This window comes from Hylobates moloch, unplaced genomic scaffold (genome assembly GCF_009828535.3).
Source record: "Hylobates moloch isolate HMO894 unplaced genomic scaffold, HMol_V3 SCAFFOLD_4, whole genome shotgun sequence".
NCBI lineage: Eukaryota > Metazoa > Chordata > Mammalia > Primates > Hylobatidae > Hylobates > Hylobates moloch.
The window spans coordinates 7,670,211-7,693,342 of NW_026652279.1; the positions used below are offsets into that span (position 1 = coordinate 7,670,211).

The window sequence follows — 23,132 nt, forward strand, 5'->3', positions numbered from 1 at the left end:
AAGACATTTCTAACAACTTTAGCCAAAGGTCTGGGAGCGTGAAGCCTCAAAGAACCCTCCTGGTAAGGGTACTCTGCATAGATCTGCATATTCTCCCATGGCCCCAAAAGACCAAAAGCCCAGGCTTGTACCCTGCCCTCGCTGTTGAATGTTCATCAGAGGAAGTATGTTGAGAATCCATGAAAAACTAATTTAAATGATTAAAATGTGCCCTGCAGATCACCCTCTCTGGAAAACACTACAGGAGAAAAACAAACAAAGAATATAAGCAAAGTACTAAAAATCCCTGTGTAAATTAAACTCTATTGTTATACCAAAGATTGCTCAAAGGAAAAAAAATTATCATCTTTCCTTTCCAAGAATTTGTAAATCCCTCTTCAACTGGTTGGAATGGAAATTACAAAATGCTACCCCCCACTGGTCTGCAAAAGCCACCACTTAAATGGAAATGCTTCCCTTGAGTCACACAAACTCCCAGACAGAGCTCTGCACTGTGTACTGTCATTACTAATATGAGGACCTACTCAGAGACAGGTAGAGTGTGGGGATATCTCAGGGCAGGGGTGTCCACTCTTGGCTTCCCTGGGCCACATTAAAAGAAGAATTGTCTTGGACCACACATAAAATACACTAGCAACAATGACAGTTGGTGAGAAGAACAGGAAGGAAGGAAGGAAGGAAGGAAGGAAGGAAGGAAGGAAGGAAGGAAGGAAGGAAGGAAGGAAGGAAGGAAGGAAGGAGGAAGGAAGGAAGGAAGGAAGGAAGGAAGGAAGGAAGGAAGGAAGGGAGGGAAGGGAGGGAGGGAGGGAGGGAAGGGAGGGAGGGAGGGAGGGAGGGAAGAAAAGAGAGGGAAAGAGAGAGAATCTCATAATGTTTTAAGAAAGTTTACGAATTTATGAATGTATGTTGAGCCGCATTCAAAGCATCCATTCAATCACTGTTTTCTCCTCCCAGAGAATTCGGTGTGGAGTCAGGCTCTGGAGCTGCATGGTCCAATATGGTAACCCCCAGCAGACCCTGAGAGCTTGTCATATAGCTCACAAGGCTGAAGAACTGAATTTCTCATTTTATTTCATCTTCAATGATTTAAATTGAAAATACTCAATGCTGTTAGTGGAAAACATTTCATTGTGTTTGGAACCACCTGAATCTACTTTTTCAGTGAAATTTTCTTAAATATAAAAACAGATAAAACGTTTCCAATGAAACTGTTGCAACGAAATGGAGATATACTCTGAAGTATAAATTACACACCTGATTCAAAGACTTAGTATGAAAAACACGTCAAATATCTCACAAGTAACTTTTATTATTGACTACCTGTTGAAATATTATTTTAAACATATCTAATTGAATAAAATGTATTATTAAAATTAATTTCACTTTTTCTTTTTTACTCTTTTTAAAGTAGCTACCAGACAATTTTAAATTACAGGTGGTTCGCATTATAGTTCTATTGGACAGAACAGCTCTAGAGATTCCAATCAGCTTAAGCCTTCAGCTTTAAAACTCCTTAATCATTTTTATGCAAGGAGTTCTTTGGCAGTCTGGTGATGACTATTATTACCTCAGAATAATGTTTATAAATGAATAACATAAAATGTGTAAGAGTCCAAAGGAAACTAATTATACTGAACTATACTGAGCAAAATATTCTTTTTTTTTTTTTTTTTTTTTTCTGAGACAGAGTCTTGCTCTGTCGCCCAGGCTTGAGTGCAGTGGTGCGATCTCGGCTCACTGCAAGCTCCGCCTGCCGGGTTCACGCCATTCTCCTGCCTCAGCTTCCTGAGTAGCTGGGACTACAGGTGCCCACCACCACACCCGGCTAATTCTTTGTATTTTTAGTAGAGACGGGGCTTCACCATGCTAGCTAGGATGGTCACGATCTCTTGACCTCTTGATCTGCCCACCTCGGCCTCCCAAAGTGCTGGGATTACAGGCGTGAGCCACCGTGCCCGGCCGCAAAATATTCTTAAAATAAATAATAATGTTTTTTCTTAAGGCACTGAAGAACAACAAATAAATAATGGTGAATCTATTAGCTACTGTAGTGATAAGTATAAAAGAGATTGTAATATGATATTAAAATATCTGAGATTCCTACTGATGACGAAGTCGTAAGTATTGCTTCTGTCACTGTGGTTTGTTGCCTACATTCATAATTCAGGGAAATGCTCAAGTTCAGTTAGGGGTTAGTGAAAGTGTAGATAGATGACTTTTAGCTCACCCAAATTTGCAGATCCCCTGATTTCTCTGACAGACTTTTTGGGGACCCGTGGATTCCAAGGTTAAGAATGCTGTTTTAATGCCTGACGAATCTGTGTGTCTGTTTGTCAAAGATGACCCCCATCCTTAGGATGTAATTTTGCCTTGCCTCATTCCTGTTAATTTGGTGTTCATGACTCATAATTCCTGTTTTTGACCACAACTAAACCAATATTGGAAGGAAGTGCTTGCACTTGTTTTTTTCCGATACTTTTGCTCTGCAAAGGGAACAGGAAGAACAGCAAGGAGTGTATATTTAAAAGAAAAGAACACCTTAACTACATACCAAAACACAATTCTTTTGATCTAATGATTAATCTGTGTGTGTGTTAGGATATTTACCAACCAGAAAGGCCACATAAGGCCGCGCATGGTGGCTCACGCCTGCAATCCCAGCACTTTGGGAGGCCGAGGCAGGCGGATCACAAAGTCAGGAGATCCAGACCACCCTGGCTAAAATGGTGAAACCCCATCTCCACTAAAGATACAAAAAATTAGCCAAGCGTGGTGGCGGGCACCTGTAGTCCCAGCTACTCCAGAGGCTGAGGCAGGAGAATGGCACGAACCTGGGAGGCAGAGCTTGCAGTGAGCCGAGATCACGCCACTGCACTCCAGCCTGGGCGACACAGCGAGACTCCATCTCAAAAACAAACAAACAAACAACAACCACAAAAAGCCACATAAATATCACTGGCACTTCATATAATTAACTGTACAAAGTATTTCCTGTTGTTTGTCTTGACAAACACTTTCATAACACTTACCATGTGCAGATACTGTTCTAAGAACTACAAATACTAACTCTGCAATCCCTAATACAACCTATGAGTCAAGTACTATTATTATCCCCCTTTTACAGATGAGACAACTGAGGCTCAGGGAAAGGTTAAGTCACTTGCCCAAGGTCACAGAAGTGGAATTCCAACACAGAACAGCTGCCTATGGTGTTCTCAAGGGGAGGGCAATGCCAAACGAAAACAAGCAACAAGACTCTACTCATTGCAAGTGAGCAAAGGTTCTGATCAAATCTTCATTCTTGCTTCCAAATCACTTGCTGAAAAATTACAACTAGGTAAGTAAGGACAGCTGCCTTTATACCTTCTGGCCTATTCACAGGCAGATTTCCAGACGAAACCAAAGGCCTTCATGAGGAAAAACAAAGCTCCTCAGTCTCAGGGCAGCTAATGCTGGGCCTGGCATTTTTTCCACTCTTATCTAAAATATGCTGCAGGAGAATCTAGGCCCAGTGATAAGCCAGGTTTCAACTTCACCTCCCCAGCTTGACAGCGATTACACACACACTTGGGATTTAACCAGCAAGAGAAGGACACGGAAACCTGGGTTCCTCCGAGCCCACTCTCTGTTGACACTGTTGCCAGGGCTTAGCCAATTGCACCAGTGTCAAGAGCTCCACAGGGAGGTTTCAGCAGGGAAACCAGCCCTACAGGTGTATCCAGGGAGGCAGGTGTACAAGGCCACATTCTTTCCTCCACTGAACAAATGAAGGTTTGTCTCCCTGCTGTGCGGGGCTCACAGGGCCAGATAAACCTCTCTCAGACAACAACCTCAGCACAGAAACAGTGTAGCTTGCTGCTACTCTGTAGCACCGAAAGGAAAATGCCAACCACTAAAAGAGAGAAGCAGATAATGTTACAATAACATTTATCTAGAAAGGCAATGTTCATTAGGTAAAATTTAACTACGGCAAGAATCTTTAGGACAGATATGACTCAATAAATGTTTGTGGATCTGAAAACCTAGTGCTTACCTTTTAAAAGGTTTCTTGAACTAATTTAAAAGCTTCGTTCTGGCTGTGTGAACTGGCATTCCCTTTCTAAAATGATACAGTCCCAGTGGTAGCTATAATGTTAAATAAAATGACTTCATTTCCTCCAGAGAAATATTTTTACCTCAACCCCCCATGCTCTGGCACTCAACTACTCAAGACTCCAATATCAGGGGGCAAAAAGTCAGGCCTATTAGGCCTGGATCGTTCTCAGATTAACAACCTTGGGGGAATAATCCTATAAGAAAATATTTTCAAGATTTTGGGTAATAACATTTTTGGGCCAGATGAAATTTGTTAGAGTTTGCACTTCTGTTTCTAAAAACCTCTGAAGTCATTTGTTTCCCACAGTTTTTCTTAGAAGCTACTTTGTAGGAAAGAAAGCCAGGGCCTAGGCAGCAGGCCAGCTAGAAAGGGGTTGCTCTGAAAGAAAGCCAGCCCCCGGCAAGCAGGAGCGACATGGGCAGCACTCGCCAAGGTGGTTAATTTTTCACCTGGGTAGAGCCGTAGGCACTGACATAGAAAATGTCTGCGACACGGCGGATCCGGAAACAGGCAAGATGCACAGGTAGTGGAGTGTCTGATCGCAGGTTTGTTGCTTCAAATTACATAGGAAGTTATGCCAAACTGAAATAGTTATCTACAGAGAGGAGGAGGAGGGGCAGGGTGTGTTGTCAGGCGGCACGGTGGGGAAATGGCAGTGCTGCGACAGAGGACCTCAACTCTGGACTACACAGCCTCGCACTCCAATCTCAGTTCTGCCACTTGTTGCCGGAGGAATCTTAGTCAAGTTTCTTCAACGCTCTCTGCCTCAGTTTCTTCACCTATAAACCACAGGCCCCAACCCCCAGGGCTGTTGTGATATACACCAAGGAGGTACTCAGAACAGTGCCTGGCACTGAGGAACTGCCAGGTAAGGGCAGCTGTTGCTATTTGTGCAAATTCTGACATTTGTCATTCTGAACGTAACCCTCATAACAAACGAGGTACAACTGTTACCTCCACTGAGAGATGAAAGAATTGAGGCTTAGAAAAATGAAGGAATTTGCTCAAAATCATGCAGTTAGTAAGAGACTACACGGAGGGATCCAGTCCTGTTTGTGAAATCAGAGACCAGCAGTTTTAACCTCTCTCATCTGGTCTTTCTTCCCTTACTTAACTTCCCGAAAGAGAGAGACAGAGACAGAAAGAGAGAATGAGAGATGGTGAGAAAGAGAGAGACAGGGAGGAGGGGGGAAGTGAAAAAAAACACGTTAGAGGTAAATAACTTTTTAAAGTAATAAAAAATAAACGTGGCCAGGTGTGGTGGCTGATGCCTGTAATCCCAACACTTTGGGAGGCCAAAGCAGGAGGATCACTTGAGCCCAGGAGTTCAGGGCCAGCCTGGACAACACTGCCTCTTAAAACTAAATAAATAAATAAACGTAACTAATTGCACATGAAATTCCACCAGGCCAAACTCTCAGTGGCTACATAATAAATGGCTACACCTCTCCTAGCCTCCTAGACCAGTTGCACCTCGATTCTAGCTGAGTTTCACTAAGCAAGGCAAATGAAGCCTCGGAGGGAAGGTACCAAATAACCCACCTGAAATGAAGCTCAGCTGTCTTTGAAGAGTCTATCTATTCTAAGGCTCAGAAGTGGTGGCATGATGAATATCGGTGCTAGGAGAAGAAATGCAAAACCATGTAACATTTTTGCCTTTCCGTCCTTGAAATGCCTTACAATTTCCCTTGGAAAAAAAAATTATCTTGTAATTCTTATTTTTCTTTACTTCACTTTTTCATTTCCAGAACTGCTATGGTTCTGGTTGAAGTATCAGAATGACAACCATGGATCTTCTACAATGCCACCAGCAGTCTCTCTGCAATTGTAACAAAGGGAAAAACACCACCACTGAGGCTGCCAGTCACAATATTTACCCATGCCAGTGTGTTCTGTTTATTTTCGGTGGAGGATGCAGAGAGCAGATAAACGAAAAGCAAAACTTCTCTGTGTCAAAACACAAGCTGAAGATGATTTCCTTCTCCACTGCCCGTGTATGAAATATACACAAATCCAGAGCAGCCCTGGGCCCAAGGAGTGTTCATGGTTCTGCCCGGCCATAAACATGCCAGCCTTCAAAACAGACTGAGACACCAGGACATCAAACAAACAAGGCAGTTCCAGAAAGGATATATCGACTTTTGACGTCTAATGCTCTCGGTGAAATAACTTTGTTTCCCCTAAAAATAGATAAACTAAAATAAACATAAGAGTATTCTACAGCAATGTAGCTAGCCACTTCTTCCTGTGACTCAGAGCAACCTCGTAACTTCTTTTTGATAATAACTATGGGCCAGGAACTAAGTGCTTTTTGTTGGAATGACTGATACGCTCTTCACACCAACTCGGTGAGGAATTTAAAATGACATCCCTTTGCAGATAAGGAGACTGAGTCTCAAAGAGGTAAACAACGGTGTAGGTTTATATAGCTTGCCATCGGCATTTGGACCTTGGTGTGTGAGATTCTGTAGGGTGAGGTCTAACAAAATGGCCCCACCTTCAGTTAAGGATTCAAATGATCACCTAGCAGCCCTTCAACCAGGGTTTAAGCTAAACTCATTCAGAGTTTCTGGCTCTAAACCTCACTCTCGTTTCTTTACAGTGAAACACAGTAATTTAAAAAATTTCGAAGTAGGCATACTTTCAGGTGGCTCAAATTAAAAGATCGTCAATACCAAGTGCTGACAAGGACGTTAAATAATGGAAACCCATAGACTACTCGTGGTAACATAAACTGGAAGAGCTGGAATACTGCTTAAAATTATCTATTGAAGGCAGGGCATGGTGGCTCACACCTGTAATCTCAGCACTTCGGGAGGCTGAGGCAGGAGGATCACTTGAGGTCAGAAGTTCAAGAACAGCCTGGCCAACATGATGAGATCCCATCTCTACACAAAAAATGCAAAAAAATTAGCTAGGCATGGTGGCACACACCTGTAATCCCAGCTACTCGGGTGGCTGAGGCAGGAAAATCACTTGAACCTTGGAGGGAGAAGCTGCAGTGAGCCAAGATCACGTCACTGCACTCCAGCCTGGGTGACAGAGTGAGAATCCTTCTTAAAAAAAATTATGTTATTGGGATTAGAAAAATGCATAGTCTAACCCAATCCTACAAGTCCACTCTGGGGTATACCCTAGAGAAATGAAAATACATATATACCAAAAGGCATAATGACAGTATCATAATTTGTAATAGTCCAAACTACAAGCAACACAAATCTCATCAAAAGTAGGACACATGAGTAAATGTAGATATATGCAAGCTGTAGTATTATACAGAAGTCAAAATGGGCTGGGCACACTAGCTCACATCTATAATACAGTATTTTGGGAGGCCTCAATGGGCAGATCACTTGAGGCCAGGAGTTCAAGACCTGCCTGGATAACATGACAAAACCCTGTCTCTACAAAAAAAAAAAACCTTAGCTGAGGATGGTGGCACACGCCTGTAGTCCCAGCTACTTGGGGCGCTGAGGTGGGAAGATCCCTTGAGCCTGGGAGGTGGAGGCTGCAATAAGCCATGATTGCACCAATACACTCTAGCCTTGGCCACAGGGCAAGACCTCGTCTCAAAAAAAAAAAAGGAATGAACTACAGCTACATGCGACATGGACAAATCTCAATACAATGTTGAGGAAATGAAGTCAGGTATAAAAGAATCCATACTGAGTGAATCTATCTGTACAAAGTTCCAAAACAAGAAAATGGGGATAGAGGTCAGGACAATGGTTACCAGGGAGCTTCTTGGTTGCTATTATGTTTTAGATGTTTTTTTTTTCTTTTGAGATGGAGTTTTGCTCTTGTTGCCTAGGCTGCAGTACAGTGGTGTGATCTTGGCTCACTGCAACCTCTGCCTCCCAGGTTCAAGTGATTCTCCTGCCTCAGCCTCCCAAGTAGCTGAGATTACAGGCATGCGGCACCACGCGCAGCTAATTTTGTAGAAACGGGGTTTCACCATGTTGTTCAGGCTGGTCTCGAACTCTTGACCTCAGGTGATACACCCGCCTCAGCCTCCCAAAGTGCTGGGATTATAGGCATGAGCCACCGCGCCTGGCCTAGTTCTTGATTGAACTGTTGTAACTCATATGGACTGACTTTGTGGTAACTCATCCACTGCGATTTATGCCCTTCTCAATCAAATGACCTCCCTCTCCTTCCCTCTTCCTCCCTCTTAAAACAAAAAAGTAGGGACATTCATAAAACCTTCAAGTCTAAATCAAGTTTTTGAGACTTACACAGGAAAAAATAGGTACAGTGTAAGACATTCTAAATTTAGTTCAATATTCTTAACATGCAGGAACAGCTCTATGGAGAAATCCCTTCACCCTCCAATGTTCAAACTCAGCAGCATTTTAAACTCTGTTCACATCCAATAAAGACCTGCTTATTGTATCATCAAAAAGGTATGCATGCAATCCATCTCAAGAAGAGGCTTACCTGCACAGTGCCTAGGGTTTACTGCAATGACAAAGTCATTTCATGCCTTGACTGAAAATAGCCTTAGACTGGGTAAAAACTGGGCATTCTCTGCAGTGGTTCCTAAGAGAAGCTGAGGTTCGTGTGGGATTAAATGTCCTTATCCACATGAGTAGACTTAACTTCCAACAGTCGTACAGAAGACAACAGAGTTCCAGGTAACATGGCCCATATATCGGAGGTTTAAAGCTGATGCCCATGGTGCTCGTGAGCAAAAATACACATTTAGCCGGGCGGGGGAACTCAGGCCTGCAATCCCGGCACTTTGGGAGGCCAAAGCAGGAGGATCACTTGAAGCTAGGAGTTCGAGACCAGCCTAGCCAACATGGTGAAACCCTGTCTATATTAAAAATACAAAAATTAGCTGGGCACAGTGGTTTGTGCCTGTAGTGCCAGCTGCTGGGGAGGTTGAGGCACGACAATCGTTTGAACCACAAAGGCAGAGGGTACAGTGAGTTGAGATCGTGCCACTGCACTCCAGCTTGGCCAACAGAGCGAGACTGTATCTCAAAAAAAAAAAAAAAAACAAATACACATTTTGCCCCTTGTCTGGAGTAGAAAGAATTGTGGTGCTTCTTACAACTGCCAAAGCCAAAGCCTGAATGAGTTCTAAAAGTCTCTGGAAGTTTCTGAGGGCACAGTCACTCCAAAAGATACAAATCCTGAGACTCTGAACTAGCTTCATTTGACAGCCCCTTCCTTTGGTTAAATTTCAAAAATATCTCAGGCTCACCTCAAGCTTACTGCATTCAAACGTTCTCTGATTTCTCCTTCCTCTCTACTGCATCCTTTGTCTTCTACTTCCTTAGGACATTATTCCTTTCCTATTTGCCCTTTAATCAAGTTGTCTTTATCCTCTTAGCTATACAATGATTTAATTCAGTACAAAGAACATCACTTTTCTACCCATCACTGATTCCCCAGGGCAAGGCACTATGTCTGTTCACAGTAAGTGAGTGATGCTCTTTTTTGTTATTTTGGTTTTTCCTTTTTTGAGACAGGGTCTCGCTCTGTCACCCAGGCTGGAGTGCAGTGGCGTGATCATAGCCCATTGTAGCCTCTACTTCCTGGGTTCAAAATCCTCCCACCTTAGCCTACTGAGTAGCTGGGACTACAGACATGGGCCACCATCCCAGCATTTTTATTATTATTATTATTATTATTATAGAGACAAGGTCTTCCTATGTTTCCCAGGCTGGTCTCAAACTCCTGGACTCAAGTGGTCCTCCCATCTCAGCCTCCCAAAGTGCTGGGATTATAGGTATAAGGCACCACGCCCATCCTAATGTCTTAATGGACAAATGAATAAATTCTTTTTTTTTTTTTTTTTTGAGACAGAGTCTCACTCTGTCTCCCAGGCTGGAGTGCAGTGGCACAAACTCGGCTCACTGCAAGCTCCACCTCCTGGGTTCACACCATTCTCCTGCCTCAGCCTCCAGAGTAGCTTCGACTACAGGCGCCTGCCATCACGCCTGGCTAATTTTTTTGTATTTTTTAGTAGAGACGGGGTTTTACCATGTTAGCCAGGATGGTCTCGATCTTCTGACCTCATGATCCGCCTGCCTCAGCCTCTCAAAGAGCTGAGATTACAGGTGTGAGCCACTGCGCCCGGCCAATAAATTCTCTTTTAATACTAGCAACAACAGAGACAAGTATCTTTCTGTTCTTGTCAAACCAATGACTGCAGCTCTGTATGTTTCCGGAGTGATTTCAACTTGCCAGATGAGCTTTTAGCCAGTCAAACTGATTTTCCTTTGAGCCTAAATTCCTCATGTGGAAAAGCTCCCAGAAAAGCTTGACTAGATAAGAAAAAAGTGATGTCTAGACAATTCTCCTTTAGCCTTCTGCTGGGAAAACCTCCAGCTGTTTCACTGAACCTCATACAACCAAGTCATAGTTCACATTTCACAGATTCCTCACCAAGATTTTGACATCTTGGGGGAAAAGAACTGAAGAAGGGTGGGCAGACATCTGACTATAGAGTGGTTTCTAATAAAGCAGTAAGTACAAACAATTCCAAGAAAACTAGGATGTCACTGGTCTCTGTGGTCACCAAACAAAAAGGATGTCTTTCCTATGTAAGGACACCAAAGAGGTGAAAAAGTGCCTAATCCTAATTTAATTATAATATTTTTTCCTATAATCAGAGAGGAGAAAGTCACCCAGGCTTGAAGCCAAAATTATAAATCTCATTGTCCACACAAATTGTACAAGATTTCCCTTGAGCAGACTGCAGGGAGGTGGGCTCTTGTTATCCTTCCTTCCTTTCAACTCTTCCATTTCTGTCTGTAATTTCCCCACCTTTGTTTCCATATAACTACACCATCCTTGCTCCTATATGGCCACAAAGAAAAGAAATTCTGAGAAATGAGTTGAAATACCCCAGTTAAAAAGATTCCTTCCTTGTCTATTAACAAGACATCACTCTTATTTACTTTCTGTAACTTGGCTCTAAGCTATAAGTTCATCTGTCTTTTCTATGCTATAGGCAGTGCAGAGCATGGGCCAGCCTGAAATGGCAGGCCTGCAAATATTGATATGCCAAATGAGAAATAAGTAAACTTGCTTTCAACTAACATGAAATCCCAGAATAACCTTTGAATTTCCATGACACCATTTATCTAGGGATAAGAGGGGAAGGCAGAAGGGGGCATTCCTGTGTCCATCTGGTACACCCCTGCAACAGGCTATTACCACTTACTGCAATGCATTAAAGGTAGGACAAATAGCCAGGAAACGAACTGGTCTCTGTCCAGTCAAAGAATTAGTCAACACAAATCTACAGAAATAAGTCACCTTGAGCTTGAGGTACTACCTACCCATAATGCATTTCCCCTCACCTCTTTGAATTCATTCAGTTATTCATCCCCTCCCTTCCTAGGTGGTAACTACAACTATTATTTTCAACTCCAGTTCCTTATGCAACACTGAACATGCATAACTGAACTGTACACTGTTAACTGAATAGATGATCAGTATAATAAAGAGTCCTCATGTAAATTAAGGAAAATATGTAAAAACCCCCAAAAAATCCACTGAACAATCATTTGTGCATTCAACATAGAGAGACCCTTAAATATGCTATGCAGAGTATCTTAGAAAATAACACTAAAATGAAGCCCTCTTGGAGAAACTAATGATTTATTTTTAAAGGTCTAGTGAGTGCCTAGATAGTGCCTTACCAAGGCATTCTGCGGAAAACAGGGTTCCTTGTATTCAATGCAGTCAGGAGATGAACTGATATCAAAGAACCACATCCATTCGTGTCATTTTACACGTTTCAAGAAACAAACTTTCCAATAAAGACAGACTCCATTCCTCTTCCCCCTGACCTTCCTGTCAGGCTTCCCTTAATAAAATTTCTGCCAGATAAACATCATGAATGTTCCATTGTGCTGAGAAGAAAGAAGTTTACAGCAAATTGCTTCGTTAGAGCTAAGAGTCTGGGAGCCCCTGAGCAAATCAATTAAGTGCTTTGGAAAAAGCTATTTCCAAATTGGGACAGTTTCCATGAAGTGACTGTGCATAGTCTTCATGAAGAGGTTGTTTGTCTCCTCCTATCTGTCATATCGGTAGTTTAAAGATAAGAAGAAAGCGTATTTGGACTGTTTGTTCTCATGGACATTAATCTGATTGTATTTTTTTTCTTTTTTTGTTTTTTTTTGAGACGGAGTCTCTCTCTGTCACCCAGGCTGGAGTGCAGTGGCGCGATCTCTGCTCACTGCAAGCTCCGCCTCCCAGGTTCACGCCATTCTCCCGCCTCAGCCTCCTGAGTAGCTGGGACTACAGGCGCCCACCACCACGCCCAGCTAATTTTTTTTTGTATTTTTAATAGAGACGTGGTTTCACCATGTTAGCCAGGATGGTCTTGATCTCCTGACCTCGTGATCCATCTGCCTCGGCCTCCCAAAGTGCTATGATTACAGGCGTGAGCCACCGCGCCCGGCCTCTGAATTGTATTTTTCAAGTGTACTAAAGTTCCTCCAGGAGCTACACACACAACGAATGTACTTTCCAACTTGGTTATTTAGGAAGACCAGCTTTGTTACATCAAAATGTCCATTAGAAAGTCATCACACAGGCCAGGTGTGGTGGTTCACGCCTGTAATTCCAGCACTTTGGGAGGCCGAGGTGGGTAGATTGCTTGAGGTCAGGAGTTCAAGACCAGCCTGGCCAACATGGTGAAACCCCATATCTACTAAAAACGCTGGGCGTGGTGGCCCACGTCTGTAATCCCAGCTACTCAGGAGGTTGAGACACAAGAATCACTTGAAAACGGGGGGCAGAGGTTGCAATGAGCAGAGATCACGCCACTACATTCCAGCCTGGGCAACAGAGTGAGACTCTGTCCTGGGCGGGGGGCGGGGAGGAGGAGGAGGAAGAGAAAAGAAAAAGAAAGTCACAACAAAATGAGCACAGAAATTGAGGTTTTACCTCAAGTGTCAGCGGAAAAAAAAAAAAAAGTTAAAACAAGATGATTTTTTTTTTAAACACTGCATATAAAACAATGAAGTAATTTGTTCAGAGAGTTCTGCTGTTAAAATAATGACAATCTGGCCAGGCGCAGTGGCTCACGTCTGTAATCCTAGGACTTTGGGAGGCCAAGGCAGACAGATTGCCTGAGCTTAGGAGTTCGAAAACAGCCTGGCCAACACAGTGAAAAAAAATTAAAAATTAGCTGGGAGTGGCATTTATAGTCCCAGCTACTTGGAAGGCTGAAGCAGGAGAATTGCTTGAACCTGGGAGGTGGAGGTTGCCGTGAGTCGAGAGCGCACCACTGCACTCCAGCCTTGTCAACAGAGCAAGACTCTGTCTCTTTAAAAAAAAAAAAAAAAAAAAAAGGTAGCTTGGCCAGGTGCGGTGGCTCACGCCTGTAATCCCACCACTTTGGGAGGCCGAGGTGGGTGGATCACAAGGTCAAGAGATCCAGACCATCCTGGCCAACATGGTGAAACCCCGTCTACTAAAAACACAAAAATTAGCTGGGCATGGTGGCATGCGCCTACAGTCCCAGCTACTCAGGAGGCTGAGGCAGGAGAATCACTTCAACCCAGGAGGCGGAGGTTGCAGTGAGCCAAGATCGCACCACTGTACTCCAGCTTGGGTGACAAAGTGAGACTCAGTCTCTAAATAAATAAATAAATAAAAATAACGACAATCTCATGTAGGATGGGCAGTTTGTAACTTTTCCATAATAATTCTTATATGATTTTAAAAGGGCCCTATGCCAACTCCTTTAATATGCACTATTTTACTTAAAATCGCACAACACTCCCAAAACAGGAGGAAAATTTCGTAAAGACAGAGAGCTTTGCTTGTTGTACACATTTTATCTCAAGATTTGGCACAATGCCAGGATAGAGTGGTACTTAATGATATCTGTGGACTGAAGGTCAACACTTTTTCATATGTTAGACAAATACAGCTCATAATGATTAAGAAATTTGTCTGAGACCACAAGGCTGGGAAATGACTAAGTCAAGCTTCCAATGAAGGGCAGTGAGTCAGATTCCTGAGTCTAGTCCATCTAATAATTGTTAAGGGTGTTAACATTAATCTTTACTGCATCACATTTCTGCAAGGAAGCTTTGAGCCACCATCCTGAAGACTGAGAAACCAACACAATTTTAACCCATTAAGCACAGCAACTGCCCTGCTCTGTCTTTCAATATCCTGCCCCTGTCTCATTCACAGTGTACCTCTGCCCCCAGTAATTACCTTAGCGTCAGAGATCCATAAACAAAAAGAATATTAAGACTTGAGAGAAGCCAAACCACTCACCTGCTGAGGTATGGCAGCCCTAACTGTGAGAGTATCACCTCCCTACTGATATCAAAATCAGACCCTACAAAGGAGAAAGAAGGTCATCTGAAATCACCTTGACACTCCAAACAGAGACTTAAATCTGTGGGTCAGAGAGTGAATGAATCATACAGAGAAGAACTCTTCATAGAACAAGGCATGAGTCACTGGTTCCCTTACTGAGATAGAAAAAAAGGTCTATCCTTTTATATATCTAGGGGGTAGTGCAGGGGTGGGGGGAATCACCATCTCTTTCATTTCCTCCCATTCTCATAGCTCCATGAACTGTCCACAAGTTATCACCGGTGAGCATGTGGTTCTCTTTTCAAGGCAGGGCTATTGCCCTTAACTTCCACTCCTCTCCAAACTTGAGGTTGTTTAGCACTAACTCCACTCATACAGATTTTTTGAGCAGCTGCACACCTTTGTCTCCCTGACCAGAATCCCTAGGAATCATGCAAATCCTCAGGCGTATCCTGGGTTCACTTTCAGGGGATTCCCTGAGGATGCCCCTTTTTTATGTTCATCAGCCTTAGGAAGCCACCCCCAAGTCCAACAGATACACAGTCCCCTTTTTGTGGATGTCCAGGCCACACAAGAAACGGAAAGAATTTCAATAAGAAACTCTCCTGGAAACTATATGCATATGCATATCTACTTCTAGGTGCTGATGATACCAAGGAATCTTTCATAAAGACAAGCACATTGGCCAAAGCCCCAAGGCATAATTAGCCTTGCTCTAAAACTTTCCTAAGTGGCGAGAATCTACTGCATATATTTTTCTTAGCCAAGAAACAGATGTAGAGTATAAATGATTTTCCACTGAGTACCTTCGAAACAGATGCAACTATTTGGTAAATGTTCCATCTGCCCAGAACATCCATTGTCAATGGAGACCAGACATACAAACTCTGAGGATCATTTAACTCAGTGTTCAAAAGAACTTCCATCATTTGCATCCCAGCCTCATGACTTTTGCCACATATGAGTACCACTTCTACTATTCCACTTTAGCCTTTTCAAAACCACTTTCTTTTCACGTAATTAAATATATTTTAAATGGAAACTTTACATCACCTCTAGGAATAGACAGGCAGAACCAGCTGCTATAAAAATAAAGTAACTAAAAGCAAATACAATGAAAGCAAAATCTTGCCATTAAAAGGTATGGTCTCTCAATTAGGAAGGAAAATTAGCAAACATTCGGGGGTGCTGAAGACATTAACACCTAATAGAGACTTATTTGATGTAATGTCAAGAACTGAGAAAGGATTAATGGAAGAGGAGAAAAGGAATGAATTTGAACTAAAGCAGGAACTCAAGTGAGAAGACAAAATCTGAGGGCTCTGTTTCACCTTTTTTTTTTTTTTTTTTTTTGGTTTTGTTTGTTTTTGAGATGGAGTCTCACTCGGTCGCCCAGCCTGGAATGCAGTGGCTCACTTCAACCTCCGTCTCCCAAGTTCAAGCAATACTCCCGCTTCAGTCTGCCTAGTAGCTGGGATTACAGGAATGCACCACCATGCCCAGCTAATATTTTGTATTTTTAAGAGATGGGGTTTCACCATGTTGGCCGGGCTGGTCTCGAACTCTGACCTTAAGTGATCTGCCTGCCTCCACCTCCCAAAGTGCTGGGATTACATATGTGAGCCATCGGGCCCCACCAGTCACCCTCCTCTTTATACTGCTTACTATGGGCTACTTCTCAGAGATAAAAGACAGTATCAATGCCACAACCTAGGGTAAATGACCAACCGGAGTGCGGTTTCTCCTCAAAACTTCCATGTATAAGATAGAGTCAGTAGTATACTAATTTCTATTTTCTAACCTTCTTTCCACAAAACATTTTGGAGAGCAAACTAAGAGTAATTTGCTAGCATCTCAGAAGCTAAACAGGTGACCAGTGATGGCACTGCCAAAACACCCCATGGTAATTCCTATTCAGCTAAGTCCGTTAGAGCCCATACAGCAAAAGCCCTCTGAATTGGAAATACTAATGGAAGAGACAGTATTTTACCAAACAACAAAAAACAGCAAGGTGTTCTCTCTTCTGCAAGATTGACTTTTCAATAGCTAAAAGTTACACCAAAATAATAATAATAATAAATAATTAGGTGCGTCTACCTATTCGTTTTATTCAATTACAGAAATCTCCGCCACCTTATAGAATCCTGAAATTTCTGCATCTTGTGACTGACAAAAAGTGAAAGGGCAACTATTGGGAGGCTGAGGCAGGAGGATTGCTTGAGCCTAGAAGTTCGAGGTCGCAGTGGACTATGATGGCACCACTGCACTCCAGGATAGGTGGGCAGGAGTAGGGGGGAGTGGGAGCCAAAGCCTGGAGAGTATGGCCATAGAAATAAAATAAATTTGTGATCAAACCCCATTGCTGCTAATTACGAGGCATCAGCTTGCTCATCTGCAAGTGGGGCTAATCTGCTTAAGGTGGTTTTGAAAACCAAATGAGGCAATGTACATAAAACGTCTGGCACAGTACCAGGCACACAGTTACTTCTCCCCAAAATCCATGAAACCTATTTAATTAGTCTTTTTTAAATCCATGAAATGAACATTACTTTAGCACTTACTCTCTCTTTCATATACCAAATGGTTAATATACAGTAACCTTTCTTTTAAATGTCGTACATGTATTAATACATTTAATCTCACAAAACTCTATGAAGTTGGCACTATCGTTATTTCTGTTATACAGATGACAACACTGAGGCACAAAGAAGCTCAGTAACTTGCCCAGAGTCACAGGGTTAGTGGACAGTAGAGCCAGGATTCAAACCCAGGCAATCTGGCACCATGGCACATATTCCTAACTACACGTACCATGGTGCCTTTGAAATCCTGGAGAAACATCACTGAAAAAGCCCAAAAAGGTAGACAGAATGACAGACAGATGGACAGCTATGCGATAAAACAGCGTGGTAAAATGTCAGTGGCAGAATCTAAGTAGCAGGCATACAGGTGTTTGCTATAAAATTCTTTCAACGTTGCTGTATGTTTAAAATTTTTCACAAGAAAACATTGGGAGGAGAGCAAGGAAGAGCCCAGAGTGTCATTTCCTCCTCAAAAATGGAACCATACTGAAAAAAAAGGTTACGCCAATAACCAGGGTGAAAGGATTTCCCCACCCCCACCTGCCTCCCCTCCAAAAAGTATCCCAGTTAAACTCTATAAGCCACAGATTCAAGTTATAGGTTGCCCCAAATGGGGCCAATGGCTGAGAAAGAGAGAGAAGCAGATGGGCTGTAAAACTGGGTCCTCTGCCAGCTAAGCTAGAGAAACCATCTCCCAACTGAAAGTGTTAATGGAAATGCCAGGCCAAAGTAGTCGACAGGAAACATTTCTTGACACTGTACATGCAAACAAATATGGCTTCTCCTACAAAGACAAAGAATGCAGTGGTCCAACCAGGCCTGTCTTTAAGTACTGGCAAGCACCAAGGCAAGTTAACAGATTTCAACTTCTCAGGCTCTAAAGATGAGTACCAGCTCTTAAAGACCTCTCAGGGGATGGAAGGGAAGGAAGGGGATTTCAGCCAGGTGAAGCTGAGCCAGCGATTAAAGGGGAGGAGGGATGAGTCTGCAGTGGCACTGCCCACCCCTAGGGGTCAATGAGGAAATTGAGGCAGTGCTCTCAAAGGAGACAGGTTGTGTCGTTCACAAATGCTCCTATGACTGGTGCTGTATGGAATATAATGAGATAAATGCTTGAACTGAAAGCCTGACAGCTTCTAGACTGGGTCTAAGGGAAGCAAGTAAGTTAGAGACAGAAATGGAAAGAAAAAAAAGGTAAGAAAGGGGATTAAATTTTAGGCATGTTCATATACAGTTGGCAAAAGTGAAAAATGATGCATCTTTTTGAAAGGGCAATTTGGCAATATCTAACAAAAACATGAAATGTGTCCACCTTTTGGTAGAAAAGTCTACTACTGGGATTTTATTTTACAAATACAATTATATGTGCATAAAGATCAAAATACAAGGATATATTACTCATTCCAGCATTATTTGTAAAAACAAAAGGCTGGAGAGAACCTTAATGCTCATCAGCAGAGGTCAGGCTAAATGAATTACACACGGAACACTGATTCAAAGGTAAACTCCAAGTCATTGAAAAGAATGGAATCCATCTTGGTGCTGATGGAAAAAGAGCTCTAAAATGTAGCTGTAAATGTGAAGTGGAAAAAAAACAAGGAGCAGAAACTCATATACGCATATCATTTTTCAAATAAGGTGTGTGTGTATATGCACACACCTTCTCTATATAATATATACACACTATTTTTTTTAAAGGAGAGCGAGAGAAAGGAGGGGAAACAAGTATACTTGTATATGTATAAACAATTCTAGGACAAGAAACTGGAGAAGTCAGGACACTAGAGACTTTTCACTCTATACCCTTTTTTATACTGATTGAATTTTTGAATTTGACACAGTTTTCTCACTTTAAATTAAATATATATGAATATTCTACATCAGACCATTTAAAATAATCTTTTATTAACAGAAAATGTAATGGTTTGTTTGAAATTTAGTCATAACATCACTATAAGTTTCATGCAATTAAATGCTTATCGTATGGTAAACATTTGATGAGACTACCTTAAATCCAAGGTAGTCAGAGAGCATATTTGTAGACCAAGTTTTACATGGGACACATTAAAAGAAGGACTACATAATTTGCTGTATTAGGAACATTTAGCAAAAGGCTAACACCCAGCTCAAAGTAATTCAGGCGAAAGAGTAAAGTTATTATCACACTGAAGTCCTTCGTAGAACCCAAGGGAAGAACTGAGGCTGGTCTGGAGAACAAGGGAAGCGAAGACTTAACACTGTGGGGAGTCTCTCTCCATCTTCATGGCTTCATTTCCTCTCACTGCACAGTAGCTTCTTCCACATGCCACAAAACATTGCTCTCACAGTTCCTGGCTGTTATCTGTAACCATTTCTCCGAGAGCGGAGGTATTTCTCCAAGTTTGGAATTACTGGCATTTTGGCTGGTATGGTTCTGTGTTAGGGGCTGGGGGGTGGCTGTCCTGTGCATCGTAGAATGTTTATAAGCATCCCTGGCCTCCACTCCCCCTCCTCATAGCTGCAATAACCAAAAATATCTCCAGAAATTGCCAAGTGCTCCCTATGGGGATAAAATTGCCACTGACCTGGGAGAAACTGAACTGCTTGCTCATTCACCTTCCTAAGTGCTGGGGAAGGACTCTGACTGCCTAGCTTTTGGCTCAGATGTGGCTGAATAACTAGAGCACGCTTGCACTCATAAGGTGACCCCTTCATAAGCTTGTGGTTTAAGGAGAGAGTTGTTGCTCTTTACCACTGCTACAGGGCTTTCCCTAAACCCTCTAAGTCAGTACGGTCCAACAGAACTTTCTGCAAGAAGATATCCATCATGTGCTGTCCCAAACAGCAGCCACTGGCCATATGGGGCTATTAAGCACCTGAAATACAGCTCCTATTATTGAAGAACTGCATTTTAAAATTTTTTATTTGACTTTCATTAATTAAATTTAAATAGGCACATGTAACCCTCGACCACCTAATAGAACAGCACAGCTTTAAGTACTGAGAGCATTCAACCTCCTTTAGAACAGTTGCCAGCATACCATGGGGGCTTAATAAGTATTTGTTGAATAAAGGAATGAATATGATTAGGCTCAGCATCTTGGTTGGCGAAAGTCATTAAACCAACTCAGATGGTTCCACCCATAGGAAAAATGGGAACTCCGTGAGAAAGGATCAGAAACAGAAGCAACTCAGTGTCCATCAACAGATGAATGAATAAACAAATCGAGGTTTGCACACATGGCAGAATATTGATTGAGCTCTAAAAAAGAAGACTATTTTGACACATGCTACAACGTGAATAACCTTGAAGACATTTTGCTAAGTGAACTATGCCAATCACAAAAGGACAAATACTGTATGAGTCCACTGATATGAGGTGCCAAGAATAATTAAACTCATAGAGCTAGAGTACAATGGTGGCTGCCAGGGGTTGGGGGTACCGGGAAGTGGGAACCTAATATGTGATAGATAAAGAGTTGCAGTTTGGGAAGATGAAAAAGTTGTGGAGAGGAACGGTGGTGATGGCTGCAGAACGACGTAAAGATAACTAATGCCACAGAAGTGTACACACACAAGTGGCTAAAATGTTAAATTTTATGTCAGGTATACTTTACGATTTTGTTAAAAAAAAAAAAAAACAATCAAGAAAGCTTAATATGGTATGGTGGACTGAACCATTGCTCACAATGCTTTACAGCATCCTTATACGCCAGAAATAAATGGAACAAACCTGAACCCAACCCCACACTCTGGAGCTAACACCAGCCAACCCACACCCTAAGTAAAGCTACCCTACAAAGCTATGACTGAGAGAATGAGATCCTTGCTGTTGCAGGTTATGGGTTCCAGGGAAGTTTGTTACACAGCATGTTTATAGCAAGAGTCAGATACATGAAGTCTCAATGGTCATGGCTTTGCCACCAAGAGAACATTCAAAGAATAATGAATACTTGCCATAGTGTGGCTAAGGATCAGCTGCATTCTAAAACTACAGGTGGATCAGTTTTAAAAAATAAATAAATAGGCTGGGCGCGGTGGCTCACACCTGTAATCCCAGCACTTTGGGAGGCCGCAGTGGGCAGATCATGGGCTCAAGAGATTGAGACCATCCTGGCCAACATGGTGAAACCCCGTCTTTACTAAAAATACAAAAATTAGCCAGGCGTGGTGGCGGGTGCCTGTAGTCCCAGCTACTTGGGAGGCTGAGGCAGGAGAATCACTTGAACCCAGGAGGCGGAGGCTGCAGTTAGCCAAGATCATGCCACTGCACTCCAGCCTGGCGACAGAGCGAAACTCCATCTCAAAAATAAATAAATAAAACCATGAACTATGACATTTGATGAATCATTATTTAAAAGGTCCACTAAGCCTCAGATCCTTGAAGAAGGTGGGTCCAATGTAGAACTGTGCTTCATTCTTTAAGGGTCTGTGGATTATGGTCTTAAGTGATGTTGAGCCTGAAGAAAACAAACCCTGGCACCTCTCATAACCCATTATCATCTCTGGAGACCATCTGATTCTAAAGAGATGCAATTTGAAATGCTCCCTGAAGCACTTCAGGCCTCAACATTCTCGTTAAATTTCCCCTTTCAGCTGTCCCTGGCAGTCACTCCGAGCTGACAGCCAACATCCTCTACTGTCTGAGACCCTCCAGCCTGAAAGGAAATAAAATCTACGTCCAAGTCAAGCACATATTTTCACGCAATTCAAAGAAACCAAACCGTGAACAACCTGAGGGTTCACAGGAGCCCTGTTATCATCTACAAAGACTCGTGAAGCAGACTCGGGCACATCGTCACTTCCACAAGACACAGAAGCCCTCCTGCATCCTGCTGGAAGAAGCCCTCCCAGCTTCCTGCCTGACACACTTCCCTGGACTTTAACCGGCTCTACTTCCCTCCACCTCTGTACCAGTGACCAAGGACCAGAACTAGTTAAGATTTTTATTTTTCCTAAGGAGCAAACCTCTTATGCTGCTTCACCCCAAGAGCTCAATAGAGTTTCCTCTTGGGCACACTTAATAATCGTGTTGTACCTCAGCAAGAAGGAGATGATAAAATCCAAAGGCAAATGGGACAAGCTGTTAGCTAGGGGTGAGAGAACTAGCAAAGGGGAACAGACTATTCTAGGAAATAAGAAAGGAGGTGCTCGGGCAAGGCTTGTTCAGGCCCACCTTCCTCCAGCCTGGCAGCCTAACTGGTCCCTAATTCTGCCACCTCACACTGCAAAGCAGTTCTTAACTCTCATTTGAAAAACTGACAGGGATAGAGGACAGCAGACAGGAAGTCCACACACACTAGCAGCAGCAAAGAAGGGGAAGGAGGGAAGACCATGGAAAGGTTTATGACATAAGGCCATTGTTGCTAATTCAAATTGTTAAATATTGCAAGAAAGGAGCAGAGAATATATTTTAGAAAATGTTCAGCAGAAGAAATTTTGCTGCTTAATTACATCTTGCTAATTTTAAATATTTTCTGATGCAGTCAGGTTCCTATGTCTAAGACATATGCCTGTGAAATACATGTTTCTTCCTTTATTTAAATTATAATAAATAAATTACTTTAAGTATTCCTTTTAACTTTATTTCTATTATGTAAACAACTTCTGGGCAGTAAGCACTGTATGATCTTTACTTGGCCAGAGCCATTTGGCTTCCTTTTATTTGCAGTTTCTATTCAGTCCAAAATATCATTTATTTTTGCTAAAATCATTATGATCCCCCCTGAAGGGCTAGGACTGGGTGAGATCAACTGCTAACAATAAGAATAACGATGAAGAACAACAAGGGGAAAAATATCAAGAGAAGCAGTCAGATACTCAACTATTCACGGTCAACATTTATTAGGCACATATACGCATACACTTAATCCTCAGAACAACACAAAAACATGTTTGTTTTATTCTTATTTTATATACGGAAAATAAGCTCAGATGAGTTCCAGCAAGTTGACCAAAGTTAAACATATGAAAGACAGTGGTGCTCCTAAGAAAGCCAGAGCCAATCAATCAAGTCTTGTTCTCCGAACCCCTTCACTACTATACTACCCGCCGGTTGGGTACCAACTACACTTTTACTAAGATGAAAAGTAAGGCAGTCCAGGTGTGGTGGCTCACACCTGTAGTCCCAGCTACTTGGGAGGCTGAGATGGGATGATCACCTGGGCCCAGGA

At 42.4% G+C, this 23,132-nt stretch overlaps 1 protein-coding gene and 1 long non-coding RNA gene across 13 annotated transcripts in view; both read right to left on the minus strand.

Annotated features, from left to right (window-relative positions):
• LOC116466634 (uncharacterized) overlaps positions 1–4,992 on the minus strand; it is an 83,140-nt gene extending 78,148 nt beyond the window's left edge. The window contains exon 1 of the long non-coding RNA XR_004247614.2: positions 4,546–4,992. This is a non-coding gene — a long non-coding RNA (uncharacterized LOC116466634). The remainder of the gene's footprint in view (positions 1–4,545) is intronic.
• MAGI1 (membrane associated guanylate kinase, WW and PDZ domain containing 1) overlaps positions 1–23,132 on the minus strand; it is a 685,843-nt gene that overhangs the window by 596,653 nt on the left and 66,058 nt on the right. The window lies entirely within an intron of this gene.